General features: G+C 37.6%; 2 pseudogenes across 2 annotated transcripts in view; both read left to right on the top strand.

Moving 5' to 3' along the window:
• LOC105517302 overlaps window positions 1-20,175 on the top strand; it is a 23,140-nt pseudogene extending 2,965 nt beyond the window's left edge. Inside the window, exons 2-3 of the transcript XR_001002652.1 lie at window positions 18,754-19,256; window positions 19,294-20,175. The product of XR_001002652.1 is annotated as a eukaryotic translation initiation factor 3 subunit L pseudogene (transcript). The remainder of the gene's footprint in view (window positions 1-18,753; window positions 19,257-19,293) is intronic.
• Window positions 18,743-20,435, top strand: LOC105517083 (annotated as a pseudogene). The gene is made up of 2 exons (XR_001002609.1): window positions 18,743-18,809; window positions 18,847-20,435. The product of XR_001002609.1 is annotated as a eukaryotic translation initiation factor 3 subunit L pseudogene (transcript).
• The last annotated feature ends 1,907 nt before the right edge of the window (window positions 20,436-22,342 follow it).

Raw genomic sequence — 22,342 nt, 5'->3', positions numbered from 1 at the left:
ATTCTCCTGCCTCAGCCTCCCGAGTAGCTGGGACTACAGGCACCCACCACCACGCCTGGCTAATTTATCTATTTTTAGTAGAGACGGGGTTTCACCATGTTAGCCAGGATGATCTGGATCTCCTGACATCGTGATCCGCCTGCCTCGGCCTCCCAAAGTGCTGGGGGAATCTGCATTCTTAAGAAGCACTCCAGGTGAGGCTGTATATGGGTGATCCTCAACTGAAGTTGGAAAAGCTTCTCTTTCAACAGACAAAGAAAGAGGTCCAGGGAACTGTTGACTTGCTCAAGGTCAAATAATCATAGTCAGTGATAGAAATGGTACTAGAAACTAATTCTTCCTAGAAATTGAGTACTAGGGATTCCGAACATGCCTCAAGGTGTCTTATTTTCATAATCTCTGATAAATCCTCTGGTAAATGTTCCAACTGGCTTCCTTTCTCCAAGGATTCATTTGCAAAAACCATTTTAACAAATGAGAGACAGTACTTTTAAAGTTATTATAGAATGGTGTTTTGGCGATAGAGACTGAATCTTATTAAATAGGCGATCTCAAAATAGTGATACTTTTCAGATAATCAAAGCAAAGAGATTTCAGTAAATGACTTGCCTGTCCATCCAGAATATTCCGTCAAAAGAACGTTAAATAATCTTATTCCACTTGCTGCTTGGTTATTTTCACTTAGAATTTCAGGAAAAGAACTCTTGATATCTGTGAAACAAAATTTGAATCTTCTGATTCGAATGTGGCTTCGTGCAGGTAGAATAAAAAATCATTTGGAGAAATGGAATATGGGTTAGCATTATTAAACTTCTGGGGTTATGTTATGTATTCATGGCTCATTATAAACTATTTTTTATATCCCCTTGTGCTTAGGAGACGAATAGTATCACCCATATAAGTTAACAAAGTTTTATGTTTACATAAAATGGTTTAAGACCTCATGGGGAATCTGGTTTACAATTAAAATATCTTGGGCAGTCAGTCCCTCATTAAAAACACAAAGTAAAACTTAACTCACACCATTAAAATACTTCCATTCATTACTACAAACATGCACCATCTGGGGTTGTTTTGTGCCTCCCAATTTCTTTTTAGCAGGGGAGAAATAGGAGTTGACTTCCTCCAGAAATTAGTATGTCTTATATAATGCAAATGCTCATTGCTGATTGCAAGCACTCCTTAATTACTAATGGGAGCCTCTGACCAAGTGCTAATGCTGGAACATGTCCTTCACCAGTGCTTTAAAAATGACTCAAATTGCAAATTCCTACTGAGGTTTACTTTTCTTCTTTAATGATGTTGCATTTTATGACTAGAAAAGATAAAGTTTAATTATTAAAAGTTAAAAAGAAATGTCCATCTTCCTTAACTTATAGTAATGGTAAAAAGAATTCCTCCTTACTGTGTGCCAACGTTTATGTGCTAGGTACTATATCGGCATGATCTGTCTCATTCTCTAGTGTGGCTGCAGATGTGGACATGATGCTTCTCAGGGGGACCATTAAATCGTAAAGATATTATGAGACTGCTCTTTTGGGGTCATGGATATTGGATATATAAAGGATTAATGCACAGTGACCCCAGCTGCATTGAAATACCTTGGTAATTTAAAGCAAGAATTATAGTCTACCATCTCTGCTACCTGAAGTGTGGTCTGTGAACCAGCAGCATCTTCATTATCTGGGTACTTGTTAGAAATATAGAATCTCAGATGACATCCCTTGCGTGTTTATAGCAGCACAACTTGCAATTGCAAAAATAAGGAACCAGCCCAAATGCCCATCAATCAACTAGGGAATAAACAAAAAGAAAATGTGATATATATACACACCATGGAATACACACACACACACACACACACACACACACACACACACACACACACACTCACACCGTGGAATACTACTCAGACATAAAAAGGAACAAAATAATGGCATTTGCAGCAACCTGGATGGAATTGGATACCATTATTCTAAGTGAAGTAACTCAGGAACGGAAAACCAAACATTATATGTTCTCACTCCAAAGTGGGAGCTAAGCAATGAGGATGCAAAAGCATAAGAATGATACAATGAACTTTGGGGACTCAGGGGAAATGTTTGGACTGGAGTGAGGGATAAAGGACTACACATTAGGTACAGTATACACTGCTGGGGTGATGGGTGCACCAATCTCAGAAATCATCACCAAGAACTTATTCATGTAACCAAATACCACCTCTCCCCCAAAACCTATTGAAAAAAAAAAAAAAAGAATCTCAGGTGCCATCCAAGAACTGTCGAATCTGAATCTGCATTTTAAATAGATCCCCAAGTGATATGTGTGCATTTAAACATTTGAGAAGCCCATTTTCTTGAGTGTTTTTGCATCTATGTTCATCAGGGATATTGGCCTGATATTTTCTTATCCTGTAGAGTTCTTGTCTGACTTTGGTTTTAAGGTAATGCTGCCTAGTAAAATGACTTTGGAAGTATTTTTTTCTTCAAATTTTTTGGAAGAATTCAAAAAGGATTGGCATTAGTTCTTTAAATGTTTGGTAGAATTCAGCAGAGAAGACATCAGGTACTGGGCTTTTCTTTGATGGAAGACTTTCTGTTAGTGATTCAATACCCTTACTCAAAATTTCTATTTCTTCTTGATTTAGTCTAAGTAGGTTTTGTGTCATTTCTTCTAGGTTATCCAGTTTGTTGGTATATTCTATAATGCTTTGTATTATACTTCTGTGGTGTCAGTTTTAACGCCTCCTGTTTTATTTTTTCTTTTTAAAATTTGAGCCTTCTCTCTTTTTTCTTGGTCTAGCTAAAGGTTTGTTGATACTGTTTATCTTCAAACAATCTCAGTTTCATTGTTTTTTTTTTATATTTTTAAATCTTTATTTCACTTATTTTTGCTTCCATTTAATGTTTTTATTCTGATATCTTTGGGCTTAGTTTGTTCTTGTTTCTTGAGTTGTAACATTAGATGGTTTATTTACAATCTTCTTTTTGATATAGGCATTATGGCTACAGACTTCTCTGTTAGAACTGCCTTTGTTATATCTCATACATTATAATATGTTGTGTTTCCATTTTCGCTTGTCTCAAAACATTTTTAAATATCTTTTAAAATTTCTTCATTGACCTACTGATTGTTTGGGAGTATGTTGTTTAATTTCCATGTATTTGTGAATTTTTTGAAATTCCTCCTGTTACTGATTCTTGGTTTCATATTATGTGATTAAAAAGATACTTAATATGATTTTAATCTTACTAAATTTGTTATTAGTAGTTTTGTGGCCTAACATACATTCTATTCTGGAAAATGTTCTGTGTACACTTGAGATGAATGTGTATTCTTCTGCTGTTATATAGAAGGTTTTATATGTACCTGATAGTTTCATTTGGTCTAAAGTGTAGTTTAATTTCAATGTTTGCTTGTTGATTTTCTGACTAGATGATTTGTTGCTCAAAGTGGGGTATTTAAGTACTTTATCATTGTTGTATTACAGTCTATCTCTCCAGATCCATTAATATTTGCTTTATATATTTACATGCTCCAATGTTGGATGTATACTTATAATTGCTATATCTTCTTGCTGAATTGACTACTTTATGATTATGGAATGGCCTTCTTTGTCTTTACAGTTTTTGAGTTAAAGTCTATTCTATCTGATATAAGTATAGTTTCCCCAGCTCTTTTTGTTTCCATTTCCATGAAATGTCCTTTTTCATACCTTCACTTTCAGTCTATGTGTATCTTTACAGGTGAAGTGAATCTCTTTGTAGGCAGCATATAGTTAGATCATATTTCTTTTTATCCATTCAGCCACCCTATGCCTTTTGGTTGGAGCATTTAATTCATTTACATCAAAGATTATTATTGGTAGGTAAAGAATTACTACTGCCATTTAAACTGTTTCCTTGTTGTTTTGTAGAACCTTAGTTTTTTCTTGTTGCTGTCTGCCTTTGTGATTTTGTGATTTTTTTCTAATAACGGTACTTTAATTCTTTACATTTTATCTGCTGTGTATTTACTATAGGTTTTTGCTTTGTGGTTACCCTGAGGGTTACAAAAAACATAGCTATAGCAGGCTATTTTAAGCTGATGACAACTTAACTTTGATTGCATAAAAAACTCTTCACTTTTACTTCACTCCCCTTTCCAGGCATTTAAAATTTTTGATGTTACAGTGTACATTTTTTTTTCTATTGTGTATCCTTTAACAAAGTATTCTAGCTATTATTATTTTTAATGATTTTATCTTTTAATATTCATACTAAAGATATAAGTGATTTACACATGACCATTATAGTATTAGAGTGTTCTGAATTTGAGTTTGTACTTAGTTTTATCAGTGAGTTGTATACTTTCATGTAGTTTTGTTTAACTAATTAATATCATTTTCATTCAGCTTAGAGAACTCTCTTTAGCATTTCTTGTAAGACAGGTCTGATGGTGAAGAACTCCCTCAGCTTTTGTGTATCTGGGAAAGTCTTTATTTTCCTTCGTTTCTGAAGGACAGCTTCTCTGGGCAAAGTATTCTTGGTAGATAGCTTTTTTCCTTCAACATTTTGAATATAGAATCCCACTGTCTTCTTGTCTGTAAGGCTTCTGCTGAGGAATTCTCTGCTAGCCTTGCTAGAACTACTTTTAAGTCATTTGCTTCTTTTCTCTTGCTGCTTTCAGGGTCCTCTCTTTGTCCTTGATTTTTAACCATTTGGTAATGTGCTGATATAGTCTCATTTGGGTTGAATTTGATTAGAGACTTTGACCTTCCTTTATATGTATATTTAAATATTACTCCAAATTTGGTATATTTTCTGGTAGTATTTCTTTAAGTAAGCTTTATGCCAATGTGCCTCTCTCTTTTTCACAGACTTCTATAACTTAAACACTTATAGGTCAAATGTCTGCTGTTTTAATGCTGTCCCACAAGTTACTGTAAGCTTTCTTTTTTTCATTCTTCTTTTATCAGTTGATTGTATATTTTCAAGTAATGTGTCTGCAAGTTCACAGATACATCATTCTGCTTGATCAATTCTACTGGCAAGCCTATTACATTTTAAAATTTATTCATTGTATATTTCAGCTCCAAAGCTTTTATTTGATTTTCTAAAATAATTCCAATTTCTCCTTTGAATTTCTCATTTTGGTCATTTATTGTTTTCTTGTTATCACTCACTTGTTTGTATTTTCTTGAAGTTTGTTAATATTCCTTAAAACAATTATTTTGAATTATTTGTCACTCATTTTATATATCTCCATTGTTTTAGGGTGAGCTAATGGGAGATTACTGTGATCTTTTCATGGCGTTACATTTCATTCATTTTTCTTATTTCTTGTTGCCTTATGTTGACATCTTCACATTTGAAAAAGTAAGGACTTATTTCAATTTTTTGCAGACTTGCTTAGTCTGGAAAAGCCCTTCACCAGTCACCTCATTCAGAAATTCTAGGGAGGCTATCTTTCATGGTCCAAGAGTGGGCTTGTTTGGTATCTGGGTCTTCAGAGATATGTATGAACCTGGATCCGCCAGGGTCAACCTGTTGATTGGATCTGCATGATAAGCCTGGAACCCGGTTCCACTAGGATGATCCTGGAGCTTGAATACATGGAAGCTAGACTGACATGAGGTCAGGCCTAGTGCCTGGGACCACTGGGACAGGCCTACAGCCTGAGTTCACCAGGGCTACTCAGGACCCTGGGTATGCAGGGGTGGTCTTGTAGGCTCAGTCCATGGAGCCAAGCCTTACACAAAAGTCTGCTGGAGTGGACTTGGATCCTGGGTCTTCCTGAGCAGGCCTAGACTCAGGGTCATTTGGCATCTGAGACCAAAGGAACCATCCTGGACCCTGGAGTTGGCCTTTTGCTGTTGCTAGTGTAGAGACTGGATTCTCAGAAGCTGGTTGGGAACCTAGGATCATAGGTGCTTGCTTGATGCCTGGAACCACTGGGGCTGGGCCTTGAGCCTGTGTTTACTGGTGCCAGACTAGAAACTGGATGTGCAGATGCTGAAATAGGGGCTAGGTATGCAACAGTGGGCCTGAATCTTGAGATATCTGAGAGCAGCCTGGAACCTGGGTACATAGGTCAGTCCTGGGTCTGTGCAGACTGGTTCAGCACTGGGGTCTACTAATGCAGGCCTGGGCTCCGAATCTGCTAAAGCTTAGGTCCACATGGGCTGGCCTGGCACTGGGAAGACTTGGAGCCTGCTTACGTGGGGACAGACCTGACACGGGGGCTTGCCCAGAGCCTGGGACTGTAGGATCCTGTTTGGCATTCAAGTGGGCATGGAGGCTTAGTCCACATTTGCTGGCCTGGAGCCTGGAGCCTCAGGTCCCTGGAGTCAGTACCTGAAGAGGCTGGGACCACGGATGCTGGCCTGATGACTAGGGTTGTGGGGGTTTGCCTCGTGCTGGGGCAGGTCTGAAGCCTGTAGCCATAGTGTGTAAACTAGTGTTGGGGGTGATTTGAAGCCTGAGGCTGCTGTCAGCCTGGTGTTGGGGCAGGCCTGAAGGCTCAATTTAGGTACTTGCCACCTGGAGTATAAGGGTATGGGGGCCTTCACAGTGTTTGGTTTTACTGGAGGAGGCCTGGTTTTGAGATCCAAAACAAAGTTTAGTGTTTATTTTTCTTTTTTTTTTCCTCCTAAGTGCAGGGTATCTTTCCATGCTGTGCTGTTTGAGGTTCAAGGAGGGGTGACACAAGTGATGTAAAACTATCCTTGCTACCATCTTCAATGTGTCTTTTCTTATCTGTGCTATACCCAGGTGCTGTAATCTCTTATTTGGCTTCCTTAGCTTTTGTGAAATTATTTTTGTACATCATAGCTGTTCAAATTGATGTTTCTGTGGGGAGATGAGGGCTGGAGAGTCCTATTCTGCCATCTGGCTGACATCCCCTTAATACATTCTTAAATAAATTAATTAATGACTGTCTTCCTTATGGAAATGTAATGAATACAAAAGTTTGAATACTAAAGAAATCAACAATGGATGCCATTTAATTAAGCCTCTAGGTACAGTGCCATTTCATTTTTTCTTTTCTCCATTTTCCAACTTTTTCAAGGCATGGCAAATAATTTTTGTTTAGTATGTAAGACTAAGCATTAAGCATTTCAGGCTAAGGGTCTCAGTTGAGACAAGCCTTTTCTGCTATGCATATAGCTGCCTCTCCCCAGCTCAAGTTACAATTCCACCTTTCTCATTGTCTTGTCTACATTATCAATTATAAAGCCCCTCTCATTTGTGTCAGCCTCATAATCCTACCTTTTGACTAATTTCTAACAACATGAGTGAATAATTCGGATTTCCTGGTGAATTCCTCACCCCTATATTTACTGCAGAAGGAATCAACTAATAAAATTGGCAAAGATAGAATTGATCGAGTCTCCCAGTTGAACACATATTACCTTCAGAGTATAATTGGGACCTTTAATGAAAACAAACAAAATATTTCTTAAAACCATAAAAAATACAGTGCCCCAACATCTGGTCTGCAGAAATAGGTCTGGGAATTTCTTCTGTCTGGACTTGACTGACCATTGCACCCCGAAAGCATCCCAAAGTGCACTGCAGAAAGACAGCACAAGCAAGGAGGTAGTGGGAGTGAGGTATCCTGCAAAAAGCCCTTGCATGCATTTCTGTGCACTGGAGTAGATGACTAATTGCAGGACTGTTCAGAGGTAGCAATCAGCCTTTAGAAAAATATCACTCTGTCTGAGGTTCAAAACTCTTGCAGTTTGAATTTACAGCCAGGAATGTGGTTGTAGAAGTGTTTTTGTCCAGTTTCTATTGCTATAACAGAATACTGAGGATGAATAATTTATACAGAGAAGAGATTTATGAAGCTCATGGTTCTGGAGACTGGGAAGTCCAAGATAAAGTGGCCACATTTAGTCAGCTTCTAGTGAGGGCCTCATGCTCTTGCATAGCATGGTGGAGTAGTAGAAGGGTAAGTTGATATATAAACAAAGAGACCTAACATAAGAAGCAGGCCCACTTTGAAACAACTTACTTTCACAGTAACGAATCTAGTTCTGTACAAGGAAGAACTCAGTTCCTTGAGAAAGGCATGAACCCTTCTTAATGACATAATCATCTCTTAAAGGAACCACCTCCCAATATAATCACATTTGGGACCAAGCCTCAACATGAGCTTTTGTGGAGATAAACTGTATTACAACCATAACAGAAAGGGAAGAAGTAAACGGAGAATGTAGGAGAAGGGAGGAATATGATGACTAAAGCTGGTCTGATATATTTTAACTGTATTTTATTATCATAAAGTTAGGATTCTTGAAATTGATATGATAATTTATGTATAGTGGATAGAAATTCTTGTTTGGTGTTAATTAGTGCTATTTTTAATAGGCCTAAAAAGCAAAATGCATAAAAGTAGAAGGGACACTAGAGATATGTATTTTTACTGCTCATTTATGGTGTGTGACTAGAGGGAAGAGGTTGGGAAGAATGAGAAGAGTAACATTTTACATCATTTTTAGGTAGTTTCAGTTCTTGCATTATATGCCTTGGAAAATCACCTTTTCCCAATTCAAGTCTTTCCTCCCTATTTTTTTCCTCCCTACTTTATTCTTAAACTCATAGAGAATATAAAGAAAAGTTAGAAATGAACCCTTTATTAATTCACATGAAAAAAAATTCTGGTTCTTGTTTTCTCTCTCTCTTTTCATTTTAAAGATCATCAAAAATCAGATCATGGCAGCTCATATTCCAAAAACTGGGCTGAATAGTACATTGAACTTATAAGACCTCTAAGCTTGCCTCAGTGATTATCTAAATAATATCCTGGTTGGCAGATTAGAGTAGTGGCTAAGAGGGTGGATTTTGCAGGTTAGCAGAGTAGTTTCATATCTCATCTCTGTACTTTCTTAGGAGTGAACTTTAGAAAAGCAGTAAACCTCTCCATGCCTGTTTCCCCACTAATAAAATAGAAATATTGGTAGCACCTCTCTTCTTGTGTTCTTAAAGATGATTAAATAAAAGCACTTAGCACAATGCCTGGCACACAGCAAACAAACATTAGCCATCATTATAATGTTAACCATGTCAATTACCATTTGGACACATTCACAGGACCAAGGATGTTAGAGCAAGGAGGTTCTTATAAATCAACTCATCTATCAGCTGTTGTTTGTGGGAACTCCATGGAAGTGCACAATTTTATATACGTAAAGGATGCTGAATACAGGAGGGTAAAGAACTGAATCCATGTGAAAGAAGATTAACGACATCTAAATCTTGTCTAGTTTCCTATCTTTGATGGGAGACTCAAGGTGATTCAATGATTATTGTTTTTTGGCTCCAATCATGTAGGTTCAGGCTTACTACCTGGCAACATTTAATCTTTGTCTATTTTCTATCCAGAGCCCAGAATGAACCAGCTCTGAAACATTGTTTTCCAGAGTGAGCCTATTCAAGCTCTAGTGGAGGAAGAACGATCTTTCCATATTGTGTTGTTAGCCACACCAAATGTGATGACTAGTTGTGTAACAGATGACCATAGGTTATACTCTTTCGTGGCTTTTTTTTTTTTTTTTTTTTTCACATCTGAGCTTTGGATACATGGGAAGATAATGTTTACCTTATTTGTTAACCACCAATGGCTGTAAGTTTCAGCAGATGTAGAGGGAGTTATAGTTACAGAGCTGTAAATTATCCATGGAAATGACCCTCCACCTAGTTCTCAGCTGTTAAAATTTATTAAAATTACTCTGGGATAAGTGATAAATCTATTGGCAAGCATCATAGAGAAGCGGTAAATTTTCAGAATCTGATTTAAATATTCTACAAATATTGTGTGCATACTTTGTGTTAGAGATTTATAATCTATCTTTTCTTTCAAACATTACAAGTATTTAAAAGATGATATTCCTCAGAAAAAAATGAAGCAAGAGATGCAACTGGAATTGGAACTTAGGTGTGTTAGTTATCACATCCTCTATTTTTTCTGATTAATTTTTTGCTGCCACAGCACATGGATATGGGAACTTGCCTTTAGTTAGCTGAAGGAAGCTTCTTTCAATAAGTGATAACGTTATATTTGTCAGTATTGCTAGTAAGTGTTCACCCTATTGGTTGATTGAACAGAAAGAATGAGAGTGGGGGCTCCAAAGTTAGTTTTTGGCTCAGTAATGTTGCCTCGAGACAACATCAAATGACATGTGAGTTTCTAAGAGAGTTTTGCTGGCAATAAGGGAAAATAATTTCCTGGAATTCATTTAACATGTATCTAGTGAGTTCCTACTGTGTGCTGTGCATTGTTCTAAGCAAAGGCAATAGAATGTAAAATTTATAACGATTCCTGCCTTTAGAATGCTTTTTATGCATTTTTTTACATCGTCAAATACTTTTTCTTATAGACTACTATTTGAAAACCATTTAAACTCATTACTGCTTTTTTATGCTTTTAGTGCCTGCTATAAGGAAATTTTTATTAGGCAACTTTAAATCTAGCTTGTTTACCACTTACTAATTATTGAATCAGGAACTACCAGACAGTAAGAGCTTTAGGCATTAAAGCAAGAGTAAACAGAATTTTATCTCATTAGATTGTTAGGGGAAATAGATCTTTTCTTCCTCTTCTTTTAAAAAAAATACCATTATAAAATGAGTATCTCAAATCTTATCTGTGGTGATTTCCAGAGGCTGTTTGCTTTTGCAATTTAATGTGTTGCAGCAGCCATTTTGCTAACTTTTCTTCATGTCACTGTTCTCCAGTTTAATCTTCAGATGACTTTTCTTTGTATAAGCTAAAATGTTGTCTCATTAAAATTATCTTAACATGGTCAAGTATGCAAGGTGGAGAGACTTAGGTTTTAGTCCCAGAATCACAATTTAACAGAAAAGTAACATGAAACAAGCTGTTTAAGCATTCTGGGGCGAGTTTCCTCAATTTTTAGTTTTTTCTTTTAAAATTAAAAAGAGAATAATTAATAAAAGTTGTTTTTCAGATGCCCCAAAACTAGTATGTTATCACTAGTTTAACTACTTTTATTTACACTTTCTTTGGAAATATATATTTTCTCTTCCAAACTAGATGATCAGGTCTTTTATGTCATAAATATTGTCACCCACCTTTTAAAATCTCTTAATGCATTAGTATGCTATAATACATGTTTGGTGAAATTTTGAGTAACTTAAGACGGGGATGAGTGGAAATAATGTAAGGAATTAATTCACTCATTTTAGCTGTTTGCATCCATGAGGCATTTTTCTATCTAAAAGAGGAAGGAGGAATTTTGATTGAGGGCAAGGCTAGGAAGAAAATGCATATAAAGAATAAAATGGAGGCCGAGCATAGTGGCTCATGCCTGTAATCCCAGCACTTTGGGAGGTCAAGACGGGCAGATCACCTGTGCTTAAAACCAGCCTGGGCAACATGGTGAAACCATGTCTCTACCAAAAAATACAAAAATTAGCCGGGCATAGTGGCACATGCCTGTAATCCCAGCTTCTTGGGAGGCTGAGATTTGACAATTGCTTGAACCTGGGATGTGGAGGTTGCAGCAAGCTGAGATCGTGCCACTGCACTCCACTCTGGGCAACAGAGAGAGACTCTGTCACACACACACACACACAAAAGCAATGGGAAACAGCTATCAGTTGGTACCTTGACTGATTTCCAGCTTCTATGGAGAGAAAGAATGGGAGGTTGGTCTTTAGGAGCGTACTAGTTCGTTCTTGTACCCAATATATGATACCCAATATTATAATTATACCCAATATTTTAATTCTTATACCCAATATTATAATTCTTATACCTAGTATTACAATTATTTACTTATAAAGAAATAGCCAGTATTTGTTTCTAGAAATGCAAGAATGAACTAATACACTCTTCAAGAGTGTATTAATTCACTCTGGGTAATTTACAAAGAAAAGAGGTTTATTTAATACAGTTCCACAGGCTGTAAAGGAGCATGGTGCTGGCATCTGCTCAGCGTCTAGGGAGGTCTCAGGAAGCTTACAATCATGGCGGAAGGTGAACAGGGAGCAGGCACATCTTACATGGGAGGAGCGGCAGCAAGATGGGAGGTGGTGTCATACATGTTTAAAGTATAAGATTTTGTGAGATCTTACTCAGGGATCATGAGGACAGTACCAAGAGGGATGTTGCTAAACCATTTATGAGAACCACCCCCATGATCCAAACACCTCCCACCAGGCCCCGCCTCCAACATTGGTGATTACAATTAACATGAGATTTGTGCAGGGACACAGATCCAAGCCATATCAAGGAGTAAGTGGAATTGTGTTGGGGATCATATGAAAAAGCAAGGCATACTTAGAGAAGATGATGTTGTCCTCACCTTTGTAAGGAGCTCAACAGTACTCAGAAAATCTAACAATTCAAAACTTTGGAATATCCTGAGATAACACCCCAATAATGAACATTAGTTCTTTCATAATAGGTTGTAGAAGTGGTGAAGAGTCTGAGAGTAGCTTCTAGGGGCAATGTACAAGGACAAGTGTGAGAGTATGGGGTATTTTGGGGGCACAATAACACACCTTTTTGGTCATACCTTGAAGGCATTATATTAAAAAAGCTACTTTTTAGTATTCAAATATTGGTAGTATTCTGCTTTCAAAACAGGAAGCCACAAAATCAAGTGAAACTGAACTTCTGCTCAGGGAACATGGAGCAGACATACTTCTTTCTATTCCTCTTGTTAAGTAAAAAAAAAAAAAAAAAATCTAGAAAAAGCATTACAGAACTCTTTAAAATGGAGAGAAGAAGATGACTAGGGGCCTGAAGACCCAAGGAACAACATGGTATTGATTTGCTTGGGTTTTTCTTATGCTCATATGTTCAAAACTTGGAGCTAAAGCAGTGAGCAATCTAAACATGCCAAAAAGTACAGGGTACAATAACAACAACAACAAAATCTTTCTCTCTTTACCCACGGGATCAGAAAAATAGAAGCCTAGGAAGGCAGAAAACTTATGTATTTCATTCCAGCCAAACACCACAGAAAAATCTGCACCCCCATTTCCATCACCAGCAGCAAAACCCATGTGCTGAGTTTACACCTCAACATCTCACCAAGCACATATAAGAAACCTCCAAACCCACCACTAGCGTGGTACTAAAAGGGCAAGTAGAGAGCCGAGACTTAAAAAAAAAATTGTAGGTACGTAGTAGTTGTATATATTAATGGGGCACATGAGATATTTGAATCTAGGCATACAATGCATAACAATCATGTCAGGGTAAATGGGATATCAGTCAACCCGAGCATTTATTCTTTGTGTTACAAACAATACAATTATACTCTTTTAGTAATTTTAAGATGTACAATACATTATTATTGATTATAGTCACCCTGTTGTGTTATCAAATTCTAGATCTTATTCATTCTATCTAGTGATATTTTTGTACCATTAACCATTCTCTACCCCTGCCCCACTACCCTTCCCACCTCTGGTAACCATGATTCTACTCCATGAATTCAGTTGTTTAAATTTTTAGCTCCCACGAATAAGTGAGAACATGCACAGTGTGTCTTTCCATGACTGGTTTATTTCAGTTAACATGATGACCTCCAGTTTAATCTATGTTGTTGCAAATGATAAGATCTCACTCTTTTCTATTGGCTGAAGAATATACTCCATTGTGTATATGTACCACATTTTCTTTATCCATTAGTCTGTTGAGGGAAACTTAGGTTGCTTCAAAATCTTGGCTATTGTGAGTAATGCTGCAACAAACAAGGAAGTGCAGATATATCTTTGATAGGCTGATCTCCTTTTTCCGGTGTATATTCCAGCAATGGGATTGCTGGATCATTTGGTAGCTCTATTTGTTTGGGGGGGGAACCTCCAAACTGCTCTCTATAGTAGTTGAACTAATTTCCATTCACACCACTAGTGTATGAGGGTTCCCTTTTCTCCACATCCTCATTAGTATTTGCTCTTGCCTGTCTGTTTGATAAAAGGCATCTTAACTGGGGTGAGTTGATATGTCATGGCAGTTTCAATTTGCATTTCTCTGATGAACAATGGTGTTGGACACCTTTTCATATCCCTGTTTGCCATTTCTATTGCTTTGAGAAATGTTTATTCATATATTTTGACCATTTTAAAATTATATTACCAAATTGTTTCATATAGGGTTGTTTAAGCTACTTATGTATTCTAGTTATTAATCCCTTGCCAGATAGGTAGTTTGCAAATATTTTCTCCCATTCTGTGAGTTATCTCTTCACTTTGTTGATTGCTTCCTTTGCTGTACAGAAGCTTTTTAACTTGATGTGATCTCATTTGTCCACCTTTGCTTTGGTTGCCTGGGCTTGTGGGGTATTACTCAAGAAATCTGTACCAACTCCTATGTCCTGAAGATTTCCCTCAGTGCTTTCGTGTAGTAGTTTCATAGTTGGAGGACTTGTATTTAAGTTTTTAATTTATTGTGATTTGATATTTGTATATGGTGAGAGGTAGACATCTAGTTTCATTCTTCTGCATATGGATTTCCAATTTTCTCAGCACCATTTATTAAAGAGACTGTTCTTTTCTGATGTATGTTCTTGCCACCTTTGTTGAAAATGAGTTTACTGTTTGATATGGTTAGGCTTTATGTCTCCACCTGAATCTCATCTTGAATTGTAATCCCCATAATCTCCGTGGGTCAAGGGAGAGACCAGGTAGAGGTAATTGAATCATGGCAGCAGTTTCCCCCAAGCTGTTCTCATTATAGTGAGTGAATTCTCGTGAGATCTGATAGTTTTATAAGGGGCTCTGCGTTTTTTGCTCAGCACTTCTCCTTCCTGCTACCTTGCAAAGATCGTGCCTTGCTTCCCCTTCACCTTCCACCATGATTGTAAGTTTCCTGAGGCTTCCCAGCCATGCTGAACTATGAGTCAAGTAAACCTCTTTCATTTATAAATTACCCAGTCTTGGGCAGTTCTTTATAGCAGTATGAAAGTGAAGTAACTAATACACTGTAGATGTATGCATTTGCTTTTGGTTTCTCTATTCTGTTCCATTGGTCTATGTGTCTGTTTTTGTGCCAATACCATGTTGTTTTGGTAACTACAGATTTGGAGCATGTTGAACTCAGGTAATGTGATTCTTCCAGTTTTGATCTTTTTGCTCAGGATAACTTTGGCTATTCTGGGTCTTTGTGGTTCCATATAAAATTTAGGATTTATTTTTTGTTTCTGTGATGAATGTCATTGTTATTTTGATAGGAATTTCATTGAATCTATAGATTGCTTTGCATAGTATGGGTATTTTAACAATATCAATCCATTTAATGCATAAAAATGTCGTATCTTTCCATTTTTTGTGTCCCTTTCAACTTTTCATTGGTGTTTAATAGTTTTTATTATAGAGATCTTTCACTTCTTTTGTAAATTCCTAGGTATTTTATTTTATTGTGTTTGTAGCTATTGTAAATGGGGTTATTTCCTGATTTGTTTTTCAGATTGTTCACTTTTGGCATATAGAAATGTTAGTGGTGGCCAGGTGTGGTGGCTCATGCCTGTAATCCAAGCACTTTGGGAGGATGAGGCAGGTGGATACCTGAGGTCAGGTGTTCGAGACCAGCCTGGCTAACATGGCAAAACCCCGTCTCTGTTAAAAATACAAAATTTAGCTGGGCATGTTGGCTCATGACTGTAATCTCAGCTACTTGGGAGGCTGAGGCAGGAGAATTGCTTGAACCCAGGTGGCAGAGGTTGCAGTGAGCCAAGATTGTGCCACTGCACTCCAGCCTGGGCAACAAAGTGAGATTCCATCTCGCCCCCAAAAATCTTACTGACTTTTCTGTTGATGTTGTATCTTGCAGCTTTACTGAACTTGTTTGTCAGTTCTAATAGTTTCTTTGGTGGAATCTTTAGGTTTTTCCAAATATAAGACCATGTCATCTGTGAATAAGGATAATTTGAGTTCTTCCTTTCCAATCTGGATGTCCTATGTTTCTTTCTCTTGTCTGATTGCTCTAGGTAGGAATTCCAGTACTATGTTGAATAACAGAGGTGAAAGTGGGCATCCTTGGGTATTACATATCATAGAGGAAAGCTTTTAGTTTTTTCTCTTCAGGATGATACTAGCTGTGGGTCTGTCATATGTGGCTTCCATGGTGTTGTGGTATGTTCCTTAGGTACCCAGATTTTTTAGGATTTTTAAAAATTATGAAGTTATATTAAATTTTATCAAATGGTTTTTCACATCAATTGAAGTGATAATATGGCTTTTGCTTTTCATTCTTTTAATATAATGTAACCTATTTATTGAATTGTGCATGTCAAACAATTCTTGTACCCTGGGATAAATCCCACTTGGTCATGATGAATAATCTTTTTAATGTATTCTTGAATTCAGTTTGCTAGTGTTTTGCTGAGGATTTTTGCCTCAAAGTTCATCATGGGTATTGGTCTGTACTTTTCTTATTTTGATGCGTCTTTGTCTGGTTTTGGTATCAGGCTTCGTAGAATGAATTTGGAAGTCTTCCCTCCTCCTCTATTTTTCAGAATTGTTTGAGTAGGATTGGTATTAGTTCTTTTTTAAATGTTTGGTAGAATTCATCAGTGCAGCCATCAACTCCTGGGCTTTTTCTTGCTGGGAGATGTTTTATTATGGCTTTGATACTGTTACTTGTTATTGGTTTATTCACATTTTAGATTTCCTCATGGTTCAATTTGCTAGGTTTATGTATCTAGGAATTTATCCATTTTTTCTAGGTTTTCCAGTGTATTGGCATATAATCGTTCGTGGGTCTCTAATGATCCTTTGAATTTTTGCAGTATCAGTTGTAATACCTACCTTTTAGCCTCTGATTTTATTTATTTGGGTCTTCTCTCTTTGTTTCTTAGCCTGGTCCATTGGTCTATGATGCAGATTAAGTCCTGTTTTTTTGTTGATATTCTGTCTGGATAATCTATCTAATGCTGAAAGTGGAGTGTTAGTCTCCAGCTATTATCATATTTGAAAATATGTCTTTCTTTAGCTCTCATAATATTTGCTTTATATACCTGGGTTCTCCAGTGTTGGTTGAATATTTATTTGCAATTGTTGTATCTTCTTGCTGGATTGATCCAGTTATCATTATATAATGACCTTCTTTGTCTCTTACAGTTTTTGTCCTATGATATATTTTGTCTGTTATGAGTATAGCTACTCTTGTCTTTTTTGGCTTCTGTTGGCATGGAATGTATTTTTCTATCCCTTTATTTTCGGTCTATATGTGTCCTTACATGTAAAGTGTGTTTCTTGTAGGCAACAGATCATTGGGTCTCATTTTTTTAATCCATTCAGCAACTCCTCTATTTTTTAAATCTATTCAGCCACTCAATTTTTTAAATCTATACAGCCTTCCAAATGGAGAATTTAGTCCATTTACCTTCAATGTTATTTTTGATAAGAAAGGACTTAATCCTACTATTTTGTTATTTGTTTTTTGGTGGGTTTGTGGTCTTATCTTACTTCTTTACTTCCTTCCTGTCTTCCTGTTAGTAAACATGATTTTCTGTGGCATATATTTTAATTTCTTGCTTTTTATTTTTTGTGTATTCATTGATTTTTTTATTTGAAGTTTTCATGATACTTGTAAATACTATCTTATAACCCATTATTTTAAAGTGATAATGACAACTTAACACTAATTTTGTAAACAAACAAGCAAGCAAAGAGAGAACTAATAAAACTCTATGTTTGTCATTTTTTACATAAATAGAAACAATCCTAAAATTTCTGTGGAAAAAAAGAGCCAGAATATACAATGCAATCCTGAGCAAAATGAACAAAGCTGGATGCATCACACTGCAGACTTCAAATGTATTATAAGGCTATAGTAAACAAAACAGCATGGCATTGTTATAGTAATAGACCAATGGGACAAAATAGAGAAACTAGAAATAAAGCCACATATTTACAACCAATCTATTTTTAACAAAGGCCCCAAGAAAATACACTGGGGAAAGAACATCATCTTCAATAAACAGTGCTGGGAAAATTGTATAGCCATATGCACGAGAATGAAACTGAATCCTTTCTCTCATCATATACAAAAATCAACAAAGATGGATCGAAGGTTTAAACATAAGGCCTGAAACTATAAAACTACTAGAAGAAATACAGTGAAAAATACTTTAGAACATTGGTCTAGACAAAGACCTTAAAAGCACAGACAACTAAAAGAAAAATGGACAAATGGGACTATATTAAACTATAAAACTTCTGCAAAGCAAAGGAAACAATTAACAGAGTGAAAAGACAACCTGCTGAATGAGAGAAAATATTTGAAAACTATTTATCTGACAAGAGACTACTATGCAGAATATATAAGGAACTCAAGCAACTCAATAATAATAATAAAAACAGCCAGGCTGGGCGTGGTGGCTCACGCCTATAATCCCAGCACTTTGGGAGGCCAAGGTGGGTGGATCATGAGGTCAGGAGTTCAAGACCAGTCTGGCCAAGATGGTGAAACCCCATCTCTACTAAAAACTACAAAAATTAGCAGGGCACACTGGCAGGTGCTCATAATCCCAGCTATTTGGGAGGCTGAGGCAGGAGAATCGCTTGAACCTGGGCAGCAGAGGTTGCAATGAGCTGAGATTGTGCCACTGCACTACAGCCTAGGTGACAGAGTGAGACTCCATCTCAACAACAACAACAACAACAAATAATAATAATAATAATAATAATTTCATTAAAAAGTGGGCAAAGGACATGAATAGACTATTCTCGAAAGTAGACATTGAAATGGCCAACAGGTATATAAAAAATGCTCAATATGACTTTCTGGCAGTGTTTGTGAGCCTGGCAGCCATTTCTTATCTCACCGATGATTAGGAGTCTGAGGAGGCTTATGACCCCTATACTTATCTGGGCGACTATGGAGATCCAAAAGCAGGACCTTGCTTATGAACATCAGTATGAATAGCAAACCTATCAGGTGATGCCTGAAGTGATCAAAAACTCCATCCAGTATTTTCACAAAACTGTCTCGGGTTTGACTGACCAGAAAGTGTATGAGCTACAGGCCAGTTGTGTCTCCAGTGACGTCATTGACTAGAAGGTGTATAGGATCCAGGACATCTATGATAACAGCTGGACCAAGCTGACTGAAAGATTCTTCAAAAATACACCTTGGCCAGAGGCTGCAGCCATTACTCCACAGTTTGGCAACAATGCTGTCTTCCTGGTTTTATACAAAATATTATATACTACAGGTACATATACACCAAAGCCAGTGGGGGACCTTCCTTGGAACAGAGATTTGAATCCTAATACAACAATTCCAGTCTCTTCAACTGTATTCTTAATGTTGATGGTCCTCCTCCCCTTGAACTACCCAACCAGGGGCTCTAGGATATCATTGGTGAGTTTATCTACCAGTTTCAGTCATTCAGTCAGTACTGCTGTAAGACTGCCAAGAAGTCAGAGGAGGAGATTGACTTCCTTTGTTCCAATCCCAAAATCTGGAATGTTCACAGTGTCCTCAGTGTCCTTCATTCCCTGGTAGACAAATCCAACATCAACTGACAGTTGGACATATACACAAGCAGAGGTGACCCTGAGAGTGTGGTTGGGGGGATGCTTGGTTACTTCAGCCTGGTGGGGCTTCTCCACCTGCACTCCCTGTTAGGAGATTACTACCAGGCCATCAAGGTGCTAGAGAACATCGAGCTGAACCAGAAGATCATGTATTCCTGTGTGTTAGATTGCCAGGTCACCACATACTATTATGTTGGGTTTGCATATTTGATGATACATTGCTACCAGGATGCCATCCAGGTCTTCACCAATATCTTCCTCTATATCCAGAGGACCAAGAGCATGTTCCAGAGGACCACAAGTAAGTATGAGATGATTAAGAAGCAGAATGATCAGATGCATGCACTGCTGGCCATTGCCCTTATGATGTACCCCATGCATATAGATGAGGGCATTCACCTCCAGCTGCAGGAGAAATAAGGGGACAAGTTGCTGTGCATGCAGAAAGGTGACCCACAAGTCTGTGAAGAACTTTTCAGTTACTCCTGCCCCAAGTTCCTGTCCCCTGTAGTGCCCAACTATGATAATGTGCACCCCAACTACCACAAAGAGCCCTTCCTGCAGCAGCTGAAGGTGTTTTCCAACGAAGTACAGCAGCAGGCCCAGCTTTCAACCATCTACAACTTCCTCAAGCTCTACACCATCATGCCCGTGGCCAAGCTTGCTGGCTTCCTGGACCTTACAGAGCAGGAGTTCCGGATCCAGCTTTTGGTCTTCAAACACAAGATGCAGAACCTGGTGTGGACCAGCAGCATCTCAGCCCTGGATGGTGAATTTTAGTCGCCCTCAGCAGTTGAATTCTACATCGTTAAGGACATGATCCACATCACAGACACCAAGGTCACCAAGCACTATGGGGATATCTTCATCCATCAGATCCACAAATTTGAGGAGTTTAATGGAATCCTGAAGTAGATGGGACAGAGACCCTGACGACATTCACACATGTTATTCAGGAACCTGTTTTGATATATAGATATATATATATACATATATATATGTGTGTATATATATAAGTTTTTTGGAGACAGAGTCTCGCTTTGTCACCCAGGTTGGAGTGCAGTGGTGCGATCTTGGTTCACTGCAAGCTCCGCCTCCCGGGTTCACGCCATTCTCCTGCCTCAGCCTCCTGGGTAGCTGGGACTACAGGTGCCTACCACCATGCTTGGCTAATTTTTTTTTTTTTTTGTATTTTTGGTAGAGAGGGGGTTTCACTGTATTAGCCAAGATGGTCCCCATCTCCTGACCTCGTGGTCCGCCCACCTTGGCCTCCCAAAGTGCTCGGATTACAGGCGTGAGCCACCGTGCCTGACCTGTTTTGATATATTATAGGCAGGCAGTGTTTTTGCTACAGTGAAAGCTTTACCTAGATCAGCCATCAGCCTGTCAAGTAAGTTGACAAATTAAGGACTGAAGTGTTTCAAGTGGATCTTAGTAAAAGATCTTTGGAGCCAGAAAAACAAACAAGCAAGCAAACAAACAAACAAACAACAAAAAAAAGGTCAACATCACTAATCATCAGGGAAATGCAAATCAAAACCACGAGATATCATCTTACCTTAGTTAGAATGGGTATTACTAAAAAGACAAAAAATAACAAATGCTGGCATAATGTGGAGCAAAGGGGATTCTTAACACTATCGTTGGGAAAGTAAATTAGTACAATCACTATGGAAAACAGTATGGAGATTTCCCTAAAAACTAAAAATAGAAGTACCATACCATCCAATAATACCACGGTTGGGGATCCATCTAAAGGTAAAGAAATTAGTATATAAAAGGCATACCTGTACTTACATGATTATTGCAGCACTATTCACAATAGCAAAGATCTGTAATCAACCTAAGTGTATATCAGTAGATTAAAAGATAAAGAGAATGTGGTATACATACACAATGAAATACTATTCAGCCATTAAAAAGAATAAAATGATGTCCTTTGCAGCAGCAGCTGATGGAACTGGAGGTCATAATATTAAGTAAAATTACCCAGGCCCAGGGAGACAACTATCACATGTTCTCACTCATATGTGGAAGCTAAAAAAGTTGATGTCCTTAAAGATATAGAATGTAATGATAGATATTAGAGGCTGGGAAGGGTGGCTGGTGGAAGGGGGATGAAGAGGGGTAGGTTGATGGGTACAAATATACAATTAGATGAAAGGTATAAGTTCTCCCATTTGGTAGCAGAGGAGAGTGACTATAGTTAGTAAGAATGTATTGTATACTTCAAAGTAGCTAGAAGAGAGGACTTGAATTGTTCCCAACACATAGAAGTGATAGATACTACAAAGTCATGACCACCTCAACTACTCTGATTTGATCATTACACATTCTATGCCTGTAACAAAATATCACATATATCTCATAATTATGTAAAATATTATGTATCAATAAAAAAGAAATTAAAAGAAAAGGGAAACAAATAGAATAAAAAACTTAAAAATTGAATTAAAAAGAAACCTGAATGTATTAGTTTCCTAGGCCTGTCATAAAAAGTACCACATACTTGGTGGCTTAAAACAACAGAAATTCATTACTTCATAGTTCTGGAGGCCAGAAGTCCAACATCAAGATATTTATAGGGCCATGCTCCCTCTGAAACCTGTAGGGTAGAAGCCTTCCATGCCTCCTTCAGTTTCTGCTGATGGCCTGTAATTCTTGGAGTTCCTTGGCTTGAAGCTGCATTAGTCTAGTCTCTGCCTCTGTCATCATGTCTGCCTTCCCTCATGTGTCTGTATCTCTTCTCTTCTTCTCATAAGGACACCAGTCTTATTGAATTAGGGGCACACATTACTCCAGTGTGATTTCTTCTTAACTAATTACATCTGTAATTATCC

Source organism: Colobus angolensis, unplaced genomic scaffold (genome assembly GCF_000951035.1).
Source record: "Colobus angolensis palliatus isolate OR3802 unplaced genomic scaffold, Cang.pa_1.0 Scaffold3, whole genome shotgun sequence".
Lineage (NCBI taxonomy): Eukaryota > Metazoa > Chordata > Mammalia > Primates > Cercopithecidae > Colobus > Colobus angolensis.
This window is presented reverse-complemented; position numbering and strand designations above follow the sequence as displayed.